Genomic DNA, 14,410 nt, shown 5'->3' with positions numbered 1-14,410 from the left:
TGCTTCTGTGTAGGTTTTATTTCGAGATATTAATTTTTCCACTACAGGCCACTAAGCTCTCCGAATGTCCAGTTGCAGTTTCAACAGAAAGAGTGTTTCAGAACTGCTCAATCAAAAGTAAGCTTCAACCATGTTTGTTTAATGCACAGAACAGAAAGAAGTTAAACAGAATGCTTCTGTGTAGTTTTTATTTGGAGATATGCCTTTTTCCACTATAGGCCCCTCAGTGCTGAGAATGTCCACTTGCAGTTTCAACAGACAGAGTGTTTCAGAACTGCTCAATCAAAAGTAAGCTTCAACTCTGTTAATTGAATGCACAGAACAGAAAGAAGTTTCACAGAATGCTTCCATGTAGTTCGTATTTGAAGATATTCCTTTTTCCACTATAGGCACCTTACCGCTCTGAATGTCCACTTGCTCTTTCTATAGAAAGAGTATTTAAGAACTGCCCAATCAAAAGGAAGCTTCAACTATGTTTGTTGAATGCACAGAACAGAAAACAGAAAGAAGTTTCACAGAATGCTTCTGTGCAGTTTGTATTTGAGGATATTCCATTTTCCACTAAAGGCAACTTAACTTTTGGAAGGTCCAATTACAGTTTCTATAGAAAGCGTGTTTCAGAGATACTCAAACAAAAGTAGGCTTCAACTCTGTTAGTTGAATGTACAGAAGAGAAAAAGGTTCACAGAATGCTTCTGGGTAGTTTTTCTTTGGAGATTTTCCTTTTTCCAGTATAGGCCCCTCAGCGCTTAGAATGTCCACTTGCAGTTTCAACACAAAGAGTGTTTCAGAACTGCTCAATCAAAAGGAAGCTTCAACTCTGTTAGTTGAATGCACGGAACAGAAAGAAGTTTCACAGAATGCTTCTGTGTAGTTTGTATTTGAAGATATTCCTTTTTCCACTGTAGTCTCCTTAGCGCTCCGAATGTCCACTTGCAGTTTCTACAGAAAGAGTGTTGCAGAACTGCTCATTCAAAAGTTAGATTCAACTCTGTGGGTTGAATGCACAGAACAGAAAGAAGTTTCTCATAATGCTTCTGTGTAGTTTTTATTTAAAGATATTACTTCTTCCACAATAGGCCCATTAGTGCTCCGAATGTCCAAATGGTCTTTCTACAAAAAGTGTGTTTCAGAGCTGCTCAATCAAAAGTAAGGTTCAAATCAGTTAGTTGAATGTACAGAACAGAAAAATTTTCACAGAATGCTTCTGTATAATTTTTATTTGGAGATAATCTTTTTTCCACTATAGGCCCCCTAGCCCTCTGAATGTCCTCTTGCAGTTTCTACAGAAAGAGGGTTTCAGAACTGCTCAATCAAATGTAAGCTTCAACTCTGTTAGTTGAATGCACAGAACTGAAAGTAGTTTCACAGAATGCTTCTGTGTAATTTTTATTTGGAGATATTCCTTTTTCCACTATAGGCCCCTGAGCGCTAAGTATTTCCAAATGCAGTTTCTGCAGAAAGAGTGTTTCAGAACTGCTCAATCAAAAGTAAGCTTCCACTCTTTTAGTTGAATGCACAGAACAGAAAGTAGTTTCACACAATGCTTCTGTGTCATTTTTATTTGAAGATATTCCTTTTTCCACTACAGGCCCCTTAGCGCTCAGAATGTCCACTTGCGATTTCTACAGAGAGAGTGTTTCAGAACTTCTCAATCAAATGTAAGCTTCAACTCTGTTAGCTGAATGCACAGAACAGAAAGAAGTTTCTCAGAATGCTTCTACGTAGTTTTTAATTTGAAAATATTCCTTTTTCCACTGTAGGCACCTAGGCTTCCAAATGTCCACATGCAGTTTCTACCGAAAGAGCGTTTCAGAACTGCTCGATCAAAATTATGCTTCAACTCTGATGGTTGAATGCACAGAAGAGAAAGAAGTTTCACAGAATGCTTCTGTGTAGTTTTTATATGAAGATATTCCTTTTTCCACTATAGGTCCCTTAGCACTCAGAATGTCCACATGCAGTTTCAACAGAAAGAGTGTTTCGGAACAGCTCAATCAACACTAAGCTTCAACTCTGTTAGTTGAATGCACAGAATAGAAAGAAGTTTCACTGAATGCTTCTGTGTAGCTTTTATTTGAAGATATTCCTTTTTCCACTATAGGCACCTTAGCGCTCCAAATGTGCACATGCAGTTTCTACAGAAAGAGTGTTTTAGAACTGCTGAATCAAATGTAACCTTAAAATCTGTTAGCTGAATGCACAGAACAGAAAGAAGTTTCACAGAATGCTTCTGTGTAGTTTTTACTTGCAGATATTTCTTTTTCCACTATAGGCCCATTAGCGCTCCGAATGTCCACCTGCAGATTGTACAGGAAGAGTGTTTCAGAACTGCTCAATCAAGAGTAAGCTTCAACTCGGTTAGTTGAATTCACAAAACATAAAGGAGTTACACAGAATGCATTTGTGTAGTTTTAATTTGATGATATTCCTTTTTCCACTATAGACCCTTTAGCGTTCCGAATGTCCACTTGCAGTTCCGACAGAAAAGGTGTTTCAGAACTGCTCAATCAAAACTAAGCTACAAATCTGTTAGTTGAATGCACAGAAAAGTAAGAAGTTTCACAGAATGCTTCTCTGTTCTTTTTATTTGAAGATATTCCTTTTTCCATTTTAGGCCCTTTAACGTTCAAAATGTCCCATTGCATTTCCTACAGAAAGAGAGTTTCAGAACTGCTCAATCAAAAGTAAGCTTCAACTCTGTTAGTTGAATGCACAGAACAGAAAGAAGTTAAACAGAATGCTTCTGTGTAGTTTTTACTTCGAGATATTAATTTTTCCACTACAGGCCACTAAGCTCTCCGAATGTCCAGTTGCAGTTTCAACAGAAAGAGTGTTTCAGAACTGCTCAATCAAAAGTAAGCTTCAACCCTGTTTGTTTAATGCACAGAACAGAAAGAAGTTAAACAGAATGCTTCTGTGTAGTTTTTATTTGGAGATATGCCTTTTTCCACTATAGGCCCCTCAGTGCTGAGAATGTCCACTTGCAGTTTCAACAGACAGAGTGTTTCAGAACTGCTCAATCAAAAGTAAGCTTCAACTCTGTTAATTGAATGCACAGAACAGAAAGAAGTTTCACAGAATGCTTCCATGTAGTTAGTATTTGGAGATATTACTTTTTCCACTATAGGCACCTTACCGCTCTGAATGTCCACTTGCTCTTTCTATAGAAAGAGTATTTAAGAACTGCCCAATCAAAAGGAAGCTTCAACTATGTTAGTTCAATGCACAGAACAGAAAACAGAAAGAAGTTTCACAGAATGCTTCTGTGCAGTTTGTATTTGAGGATATTCCATTTTCCACTAAAGGCACCTTAGCTTTTGGAAGGTCCAATTGCAATTTCTATAGAAAGCCTGTTTCAGAGATACTCAAACAAAAGTAGGCTTCAACTCTTTTAGTTGAATGTACAGAAGAGAAAAAGGTTCACAGAATGCTTCTGGGTAGTTTTTCTTTGGAGATTTTCCTTTTTCCAGTATAGGACCCTCAGCGCTTAGAATGTCCACTTGCAGTTTCAACACAAAGAGTGTTTCAGAACTGCTCAATCAAAAGGAAGCTTCAACTCTGTTAGTTGAATGCACAGAACAGAAAGAAGTTTCACAGAATGATTCTGTGTAGTTTGTATTTGAAGATATTCCTTTTTCCACTGTAGTCCCCTTAGCGCTCCGAATGTCCACTTGCAGTTTCTACAGAAAGAGTGTTGCAGAACTGCTCATTCAAAAGTTAGATTCAACTCTGTGGGTTGAATGCACAGAACAGAAAGAAGTTTCTCATAATGCTTCTGTGTAGTTTTTATTTGAAGATATTACTTCTTCCACTATAGGCCCATTAGTGCTCCGAATGTCCAAAAGGTCTTTCTACAAAAAGTGTGTTTCAGAGCTGCTCAATCAAAAGTAAGGTTCAAATCAGTTAGTTGAATGTACAGAACAGAAAAATTTTCACAGAATGCTTCTTTATAATTTTTATTTGGAGATAATCTTTTTTCCATTCTGGGCCCCTTAGCCCTCCGAATGTCCACTTGCAGTTTCTACAGAAAGTGGGTTTCAGAACTGCTCAATCAAATGTAAGCTTCAACTCTGTTAGTTGAATGCACAAAACTGAAAGAAGTTTCACAGAATGCTTCTGTGTAATTTTTATTTGGAGGCAATCCTTTTTCCACTATAGGCCCCTGAGCGCTCAGAATTTCCAAATGCAGTTTCTGCAGAAAGAGTGTTTCAGAACTGCTCAATCAAAAGTAAGCTTCAACTCTGTTAGTTGAATGCACAGAACAGAAAGAAGTTTCACAGAATGCTTCTGTGTCGTTTTTATTTGAAGATATTCCTTTTTCCACTACAGGCCCCTTAGCGCTCAGAATGTCCACTTGCGATTTCTACAGAGAGAGTGTTTCAGAACTTCTCAATCAAATGTAAGCTTCAACTCTGTTAGCTGAATGCACAGAACAGAAAGAAGTTTCTCAGAATGCTTCTATGTAGTTTTTAATTTGAAAATATTCCTTTTTCCACTATAGGCACCTAGGCTTCCAAATGTCCACATGCAGTTTCTACCGAAAGAGCGTTTCAGAACTGCTCGATCAAAATTATTCTTCAACTCTGATAGTTGAATGCACAGAAGAGAAAAAAGTTTCACAGAATGCTTCTGTGTAGTTTTTATTTGGAGATATTCCTTTTTCCACTATAGGTCCCTTAGCACTCAGAATGTCCACATGCAGTTTCAACAGAAAGAGTGTTTCGGAACTGCTCAATCAACAGTAAGCTTCAACTGTGTTAGTTGAATGCACAGAATACAAAGAAGTTTCACTGAATGCTTCTGTGTAGCTTTTATTTGAAGATATTCCTTTTTCCACTATAGGCACCTTAGCGCTCCAAATGTGCACATGCAGTTTCTACAGAAAGAGTGTTTTAGAACTGCTGAATCAAATGTAAGCTTAAAATCTGTTAGCTGAATGCACAGAACAGAAAGAAGTTTCACAGAACGCTTCTGTGTAGTTTTTACTTGCAGATATTTCTTTTTCCACTATAGGCCCATTAGCGCTCCGAATGTCCACCTGCAGATTGTACAGGAAGAGTGTTTCAGAACTGCTCAATCAAGAGTAAGCTTCAACTCGGTTAGTTGAATTCACAAAACATAAAGGAGTTACACAGAATGCATTTGTGTAGTTTTAATATGATGATATTCCTTTTTCCACTATAGACCCTTTAGCGTTCCGAATGTCCACTTGCAGTTCCGACAGAAAAGGTGTTTCAGAACTGCTCAATCAAAACTAAGCTTCAAATCTGTTAGTTGAATGCACAGAAAAGTAAGAAGTTTCACAGAATGCTTCTGTGTTCTTTTTATTTGAAGATATTCCTTTTTCCATTTTAGGCCCTTTAACGCTCAAAATGTCCCCTTTCAATTCCTACAGAAAGAGAGTTTCAGAACTGCTCAATCAAAAGTAAGCTTCAACTCTGTTAGTTGAATGCACAGAACAGAAAGATGTTTCACAGAATGCTTCTGTGTAGTTTTTATTTTGAGATATTAATTTTTCCACTACAGGCCACTAAGCTCTCCGAATGTCCAGTTGCAGTTTCAACAGAAAGAGTGTTTCAGAACTGCTCAATCAAAAGTAAGCTTCAACCCCGTTTGTTTAATGCACAGAACAGAAAGAAGTTAAACAGAATGCTTCTGTGTAGTTTTTATTTGGAGATATTCCTTTTTCCACTATAGGCCCCTCAGTGCTGAGAATGTCCACTTGCAGTTTCAACAGACAGAGTGTTTCAGAACTGCTCAATCAAAAGTAAGCTTCAACTCTGTTAATTGAGTGCACAGAACAGAAAGAAGTTTCACAGAATGCATCCATGTAGTTCGTATTTGAAGATATTCCTTTTTCCACTATAGGCACCTTACCGCTCTGAATGTCCACTTGCTCTTTCTATAGAAAGAGTATTTAAGAACTGCCCAATCAAAAGGAAGCTTCAACTATGTTAGTTGAATGCACAGAACAGAAAACAGAAAGAAGTTTCACAGAATGCTTCTGTGCAGTTTGTATTTGAGGATATTCCATTTTCCACTAAAGGCACCTTAGCTTTTGGAAGGTCCAATTGCAGTTTCTATAGAAAGCGTGTTTCAGAGATACTCAAACAAAAGTAGGCTTCAACTCTGTTAGTTGAATGTACAGAAGAGAAAAAGGTTCACAGAATGCTTCTGGGTATTTTTTCTTTGGAGATTTTCCTTTTTCCAGTATAGGCCCCTCAGCGCTTAGAATGTCCACTTGCAGTTTCAACACAAAGAGTGTTTCAGAACTGCTCAATCAAAAGGAAGCTTCAACTCTGTTAGTTGAATGCACAGAACAGAAAGAAGTTTCACAGAATGCTTCTGTGTAGTTTGTATTTGAAGATATTCCTTTTTCCACTGTAGTCCCCTTAGCGCTCCGAATGTCCACTTGCAGTTTCTACAGAAAGAGTGTTGCAGAACTGCTCATTCAAAAGTTAGATTCAACTCTGTGGGTTGAATGCACAGAACAGAAAGAAGTTTCTCATAATGCTTCTGTGTAGTTTTTATTTGAAGATATTACTTCTTCCACTATAGGCCCATTAGTGCTCCGAATGTCCAAATGGTCTTTCTACAAAAAGTGTGTTTCAGAGCTGCTCAATCAAAAGTAAGGTTCAAATCAGTTAGTTGAATGTACAGAACAGAAATATTTTCACAGAATGCTTCTGTATAATTTTTATTTGGAGATAATCTTTTTTCCACTATAGGCCCCTTAGCCCTCCGAATGTCCACTTGCAGTTTCTACAGAAAGAGGGTTTCAGAACTGCTCAATCAAATGTAAGCTTCAACTCTGTTAGTTGAATGCACAGAACTGAAAGAAGTTTCACAGAATGCTTCTGTGTAATTTTTATTTGGAGATATTCCTTTTTCCACTATAGGCCCCTGAGCGCTCAGAATTTCCAAATGCAGTTTCTGCAGAAAGAGTGTTTCAGAACTGCTCAATCAAAAGTAAGCTTCAACTCTGTTAGTTGAATGCCCAGAAGAGAAAGAAGTTTCACAGAATGCTTCTGTGTCGTTTTTATTTGAAGATATTCCTTTTTCCACTACAGGCCCCATAGCGCTCAGAATGTCCACTTGCGATTTCTACAGAGGGAGTGTTTCAGAACTTCTCAATCAAATGTAAGCTTCAATTCTGTTAGCTGAATGCACAGAACAGAAAGAAGTTTCTCAGAATGCTTCTATGTAGTTTTTAATTTGAAAATATTCCTTTTTCCACTATAGGCACCTAGGCTTCCAAATGTCCACATGCAGTTTCTACCGAAAGAGCGTTTCAGAACTGCTCGATCAAAATTATGCTTCAACTCTGATAGTTGAATGCACAGAAGAGAAAGAAGTTTCACAGAATGCTTCTGTGTAGTTTTTATATGAATATATTCCTTTTTCCACTATTGGTCCCTTAGCACTCAGAATGTCCACATGCAGTTTCAACAGAAAGAGTGTTTCGGAACTGCTCAATCAACAGTAAGCTTCAACTCTGTTAGTTGAATGCACAGAATAGAAAGAAGTTTCACTGAATGCTTCTGTGTAGCTTTTATTTGAAGATATTCCTTTTTCCACTATAGGCACCTTAGCGCTCCAAATGTGCACATGCAGTTTCTACAGAAAGAGTGTTTTAGACTGCTGAATCAAATGTAACCTTAAAATCTGTTAGCTGAATGCACAGAACAGAAAGAAGTTTCACAGAATGCTTCTGTGTAGTTTTTACTTGCAGATATTTCTTTTTCCACTATAGGCCAATGAGCACTCCGAATGTCCACCTGCATATTGTACAGGAAGAGTGTTTCAGAACTGCTCAATCAAGAGTAAGCTTCAACTCGGTTAGTTGAATTCACAAAACATAAAGGAGTTACACAGAATGCATTTGTGTAGTTTTAATTTGATGATATTCCTTTTTCCACTATAGACCCTTTAGCGTTCCGAATGTCCACTTGCAGTTCCGACAGAACAGGTGTTTCAGAACTGCTCAATCAAAACTAAGCTTCAAATCTGTTAGTTGAATGCACAGAAAAGTAAGAAGTTTCACAGAATGCTTCTGTGTTCTTTTTATTTGAAGATATTCCTTTTTCCATTTTAGGCCCTTTAACGCTCAAAATGTCCCCTTGCAGTTCCTACAGAGAGTTTCAGAACTGCTCAATCAAATTAAGCTTCAACTCTGTTAGTTGAATGCACAGAACAGAAAGATGTTTCACAGAATGCTTCTGTGTAGTTTTTATTTCGGGATATTAATTTTTCCACTACAGGCCACTAAGCTCTCCGAATGTCCAGTTGCAGTTTCAACAGAAAGAGTGTTTCAGAACTGCTCAATCAAAAGTAAGCTTCAACCCTGTTTGTTTAATGCACAGAACAGAAAGAAGTTAAACAGAATGCTTCTGTGCAGTTTTTATTTGAAAATATTCCTTTTTCCACTATAGGCCCCTTAGCCCTCTGAATGTCCTCTTGCAGATTGTAAAGGAAGTGTGTTTCAGAACTTCTCAATCAAAAGTAAGCTTCAACTAGGTTAGTTGAATGCACAGAACATAAAGAAGTTACACAGAATGCTTTTGTTTAGTTTTAATTTGATGATATTCCTTTTTCCACTATAGACCCCTTAGCGTTCCGAATGTCCACTTGCTGTTCCTACGGAAAGAGTGTTTCAGAACTGCTCAATCAAAGGTAAGCTTCAACTCTGTTAGTTGAATGCACAGAACAGAAAGAAGTTTCACAGAATGCTTCTGTGTCGTTTTTGTTTGAAGATATTCCTTTTTCCACTTTAGGCCCTTTAGCGCTCAAAATGTCCAGTTGCAGTTTCAACAGAAAGTGGGTTTCACAACTGCTCAATAAAAGGAAAGCTTCAAGTCTGTTTGTTTAATGTACACAATTGAAAGAAATTTCACAGAATGCTTCTGTGTAATTTTTATTTGAATATATTCCTTTTTCCACTATATGCCCCGAGGGTTCCGAACGTCCACATGCAGTTTCTACGGAAAGAGCGTTTTAGAACTACACGATCAAATTTATGCTTCAAGTCTGTTAGTTGAATGCACAGAAGAGAATGAAGTTTCGCAGAATGCTTTTGTGTAGTTTTCATATGGAGATATTCCTTTTTCCACATTAGGCCTCTTAGCGCTCAGAATGTCCACTTGCAGTTTCTACGAAAGGGGTATTTTAGAACTGCTCGATCAAAAGTAAGCTTCAACGCTGTTAGTTGAATGCACAGAAGAGAAAGAAGTTTGTCAGAATGCTTCCGTGTCGTTTTCATGTGAAGATTTTCCTTTTTCAACTATAGGCCCGTTTGCGCTCCGAATGTCCAAATGCACTTTCTACAAGAAGACTTTTTCAGAACTGCTCAATCAAAAGTAAGGTTCAACTCGGTTAGTTGAATGCACAGAACAGACAGAAGTTTCACAGAATGCTTCTGTGTCGTTTTTATTTGAAGATATTCCTTTTTCCACTATAGGCCCCTTAGCGCTCAGAATTTCCATTTGCAGTTTCTGCAGAAAGAGTGTTTCAGAACTGCTCAATCAAAAGTAAGCTTCAACTCTGTTAGTTGAATGCACAGAACAGACAGAAGTTTCACAGAATGCTTCTGTGTCGTTTTTATTTGAAGATATTCCTTTTTCCACTATAGGCCCCTTAGCGCTCAGAATTTCCATTTGCAGTTTCTGCAGAAAGAGTGTTTCAGAACTGCTCAATCAAAAGTAAGCTTCAACTCTGTTAGTTGAATGCACAGAACAGAAAGAAGTTTCACAGAATGCTTCTGTGTCGTTTTTATTTGAAGATATTCCTTTTTCCACTATAGGCCCCTTAGCGCTCAGAATTTCCATTTGTATTTTCTGCAGAAAGAGTGTTTCAGAACTGTTCAATCAAATGTAAGCTTCAACTCTGTTAGCTGAATGCACAGAACAGAAAGAAGTTTCTCAGAATGCTTCTATGTAGTTTTTAATTTGAAAATATTCCTTTTTCCACTATAGGCACCTAGGGTTCCGAATGTCCACATGCTGTTTCTACTGAAAGAGCGTTTCAGAACTGCTCGATCAAAATTATGCTTCAACTCTGATAGTTGAATGCACAGAAGAGAAAGAAGTTTCACAGAATGCTTCTGTGTAGTTTTTATATGAAGATATTCCTTTTTCCACTATAGGTCCCTTAGCACTCAGAATGTCCACATGCAGTTTCAACAGAAAGAGTGTTTCGGAACTGCTGAATCAACAGTAAGCTTCAACTCTGTTAGTTGAATGCACAGAATAGAAAGAAGTTTCACTGAATGCTTCTGTGTAGTTTTTATTTGAAGATATTCCGTTTTCCACTTTAGGCCCTTTAACGCTCAAAATGTCCCCTTGCAGTTCCTACAGAAAGAGAGTTTCAGAACTGCTCAATCAAAAGTAACCTTCAACTCTGTTAGATGAATGCACAGAACAGAAAGATGGTTCACAGAATGCTTCCGTGTAGTTTTTATTTGAAGATATTCCTTTTTCCATTGTAGATCCCTTAGCTATCCGAATGTCCACTTGCAGTTTCTACAGAAAGAGTGTTTCAGAACTGCCCAATCAAAAGGAAGCTTCAACTCTGTTAGTTGAATGCACAGAACAGAAAACAGAAAGAAGTTTCACAGAATGCTTCTGTGCAGGTTGTATTTGAGGATATTCCATTTTCCACTAAGTGCACCTTAGCTTTCGGAAGGTCCACTTGCAGTTTCTATAGAGAGCGTGTTTCAGAGATACTAAAACAAAAGTAGGCTTCAACTCTGTTTGTTGAATGTACAGAACAGAAAAAGTTTCACAGAATGCTTCTGGGTTGTTTTTCTTTGAGATTTTCCTTTTTCCACTATAGGCCCTTTAGCCCTCCGAATGTCCACTTGCAGTTTCTACAGAAAGAGTGTTTCACAACTGCTCAATCAAATGTAAGCTTCAACTCTGTTAGTTGAATGCACAGAACAGAAAGTAATTTCACAGAATGCTTCTGTGTAGTTTGTATTTGGAGATATTCCTTTATCCACTATAGGCCCCTTAGCGCTCCGAATGTGCACTTGCAGTTTCTACAAAAGAGTGTTTCAGACCTCCTCAATAAAAGTAAGCTTCCACTCTGTTAGTTGAATGCACAGAACAGAAAGAAGTTTCAAAGAGTGCTTCTGTGTAATTTTTATTTGGAGGTATTCCTTTGTCCACTATAGGCCCCTTAGCGCTCAGAATGTCCACTTTCAGTTTCTACAGAAAGTGAATTTCAGAACTGCTCGATCAAAAGTAATCTTCCACACTCTTCGTTGAATGCACAGAACAGAAAGAAGTTTCCCAGAATTATTCTGTGTAATTTTTATTTGGAGATATTCCTTTTTCCACTATAGGCCCCTTAGCGCTCAGAATATCCACTTGCACTTTCCACAAAAAGAGTGTTTAATAACTGCTCAATCAAATGTAAGCTTCAACTCTGTTAGTTGAATGCACAGAACTGAAAGAAGTTTCACAGAATGCTTCTGTGTAGTTTTTAATTGAAGATATTACTTTTTCCACTATAGGCCCCTTAGCGCTCTGATTGTCCACTTGCTGTTTCTACATAATGAGTATTTCAGAACTGCTCAATCAAAAGTAAGCATCAACACTGTTAGTTGAATGCACAGAATAGAAAGTAGGTTCACAAATATTTCTGTGTAGTTTTTATTTGGGGATATTCCTTTTTCCACTATAGGCCCCTTAGCGCTCCGAATGTCCACTTGCAATTTCTACAGAAAGACTGTTTCAGAACTGCTCAAAGAAAAGTAAGCATCAAATCTGTTAGTTGAATGCACAGAACAGAAAGAAGTTTCACAGAATGCTTCTGTGTGGTTTTTATTTGGAGATATTCCGTTTTCCACTACAGGCCGTTTAACACTCAGAATGTCCACTTGCGGTTTCTACAGAAAGAATGTTTCAGAACTTCTCAATCAAATGTAAGCTTCAACTCTGTTAGTTGAATGCACAGAACAGGAAGAAGTTTCACAGAATGCTTCTGTGTAGTTTTTATTTGAAGATATTCCTTTTTCTACTCTAGGCCCCTTAGCGTTCTGAATGTGCACTTGCCGTTTCTACAGAAATGATGTTTCAGAACAGTTCAATCAAAAGTAAGCTTTTACTCTGTTAGTGGAATGCACAGAACAGGAAGAAATTTCACAGAATGCTTATATGTAGTTTTTATTTGGAGATATTCCTTTTTCCAGTAAACACCCTTAGCCCTCAGAATGTCTGCTTGCAGTTTCTACAGAAAGAGTGTTTCAGAACTGCTCAATAAAAGGTAAGCTTAAACTGTGTTAGTTGAATGCACAGAACAGAAAGAAGTTTCACAGAATGCTTCTGTGTAGTTTTGATTTGAAGTCATTCGTTTTTCCACTGTAGGCCCCAAAGCGTTCCGAATGTCCACCTGCAGTTTCTACAGAAAGAGTGTTTCAGAACGGCTCAATCAAATGTGAGCTTCAACTCTGTTAGTTGAATGCACAGAACAGAAAGGAGTTTCACAGAATGATTCTGTGAAGTTTTTATTTGGACATATTACTTTTTCCACTATAGGCCCCTTAACGCTCGGAATGTCCACGTGCAGTTTCTACAGAAGGATTGTTTGAGAACTGCTCAGACAAAAGTAAGCTTTAACTCTGTTAGTAGAATGCACAGAACAGAAAGAAGTTTCACAGAATGCTTCTGTGTAGATTTTATTTTGAGATATTCCTTTATCCACTATAGGCCCCTTAGCGCTCCGAATGTCCACTTGCAGTCTCTACAGAGAGAGTGTTTCAGAACTACTCAATCAAAAGTAATGTTCAACTCGGTTAGCTGAACGAACAGAACAGAAAGAAGTTTCACAGAATGCTTCTTTGTAGTTTTTATTTGAAGATATTCCTTTTCCACTATAGGCCCCTTAGCACTCCGAATGTCCACTTGCAGTTTCTACAGAAAGAGCGTTTCAGAGCTGCTGAATGAAAAGTTAGCTTCAACTCTGTTAGTTGAATGCACAGAACAGAAAGAATTTTCACAGAATACTTTTGTGTAGTTTTTATTTGATGATATTCCTTTTTCCAGTATAGGCCCCTTAGCGATCTGAATGTCCATTAGCAGTTTCTAAACAAAGAGTGTTTCAGAACTGCTCAATCAAAAGTAAGCTTAAACTGTGTTATTTGAATGCACAGAACAGAATGTAGTTTCACAGAATGCTTCTGTGTACTTTTGATTTGAAGACATTCCTTTTTCCACTATAGGCCCCAAAGAGTTCCGATTGTCCACTTGCAGTTTCTACAGAAAGAGTGTTTCAGAATTGCACAGTCAAAAGTAAGCTTTCACTCTGTTTGTTGAATGCACAGAGCAGAAAGAACTTTCACAGAATGCTTCTGTGTAGTTTTTATTTTGAGATATTCCTTTTTGCACTATAGGCCCCTTACCGCTAAGAATGTCCACTTGCAGATTCTACAGAAAGAGGGTTTCAGAACTGCCCAATCAAAAGTAAAATTCAACTCGGTTAGCTGAACGAATGGAACAGAAAGAAGTTTCACAGAATGCTTCTTTTTGGTTTTTATTTGAAGATATTCCTTTTTCCACTACAGGCCCTTTAGCACTAAGAATGTCCACTTGCAGTTTCTACAGAAAGAGAGTTTCAGAACTGCTGAATGAAAAGTAAGTTTCAACTCTGTTAGTTGAATGGACAGAACAGAAAGGAGTTTCACAGAATGCTTCTGTGTAGTTTTGATTTGATGATATTCCTTTTTTCAGTATAGGCCCTTTAGCGATATGAATGTCCACTTGCAGTTTCTACAGAAAGAGTGTTTCAGAAGTGTCAAATCAAAAGTAAGCTTAAACTGTCTTAGTTGAATTCACAGAACAGAAAGAGGCTTCAGAAAATGCTTCTCTGTAGTTTTTATTTGGCGATATTCCTATATCCACTTGAGGACCCTTAGCGCTCCGAATGTCCACTTGCAGTTTCTACAGAAAGAGTATTTCAGAACTGCTCAATCAAAAGTCAATTTTAACACGGTTAGTTGAATGCACAGAACAGGAAGAAGTTTCACAGAATGCTTCTCTGTAGTTTTTATTTGATGATATTCCTTTTTCCAGTATAGACCCCTTAGCGATACGAATGTCCACTAGTAGTTTCTATAGATAGAGTGTTTCAGATCTGCTCAATCAAAAGTAACGTTCAACCCGGTTAGCTGAACGAACAGAACAGAAACAAGATTCACAGAATGCTTCTTTGTAGTTTTGATTTGAAGATATTACTTTTTACAATATAGGCCCCAAAGCGTTCAAAATGTCCACTTGCAATTTCTACAGAAAGAGTGTTTCAGAACTGCTCAATCAAACGTAAGCTTTAACTCTGTCAGTTGAATGCACAGAATAGAATGAAGTTTCACAGAAGGCTTCTGTGTAGTTTTTATTTTGAGATATTCCTTTTT

The sequence above is a fragment of the Symphalangus syndactylus genome, chromosome 5 (assembly GCF_028878055.3).
Source record: "Symphalangus syndactylus isolate Jambi chromosome 5, NHGRI_mSymSyn1-v2.1_pri, whole genome shotgun sequence".
Taxonomy (NCBI): domain Eukaryota; kingdom Metazoa; phylum Chordata; class Mammalia; order Primates; family Hylobatidae; genus Symphalangus; species Symphalangus syndactylus.
The sequence above is the reverse complement of the archived record's forward strand: the minus strand, read 5'-3'. Positions refer to the sequence as shown.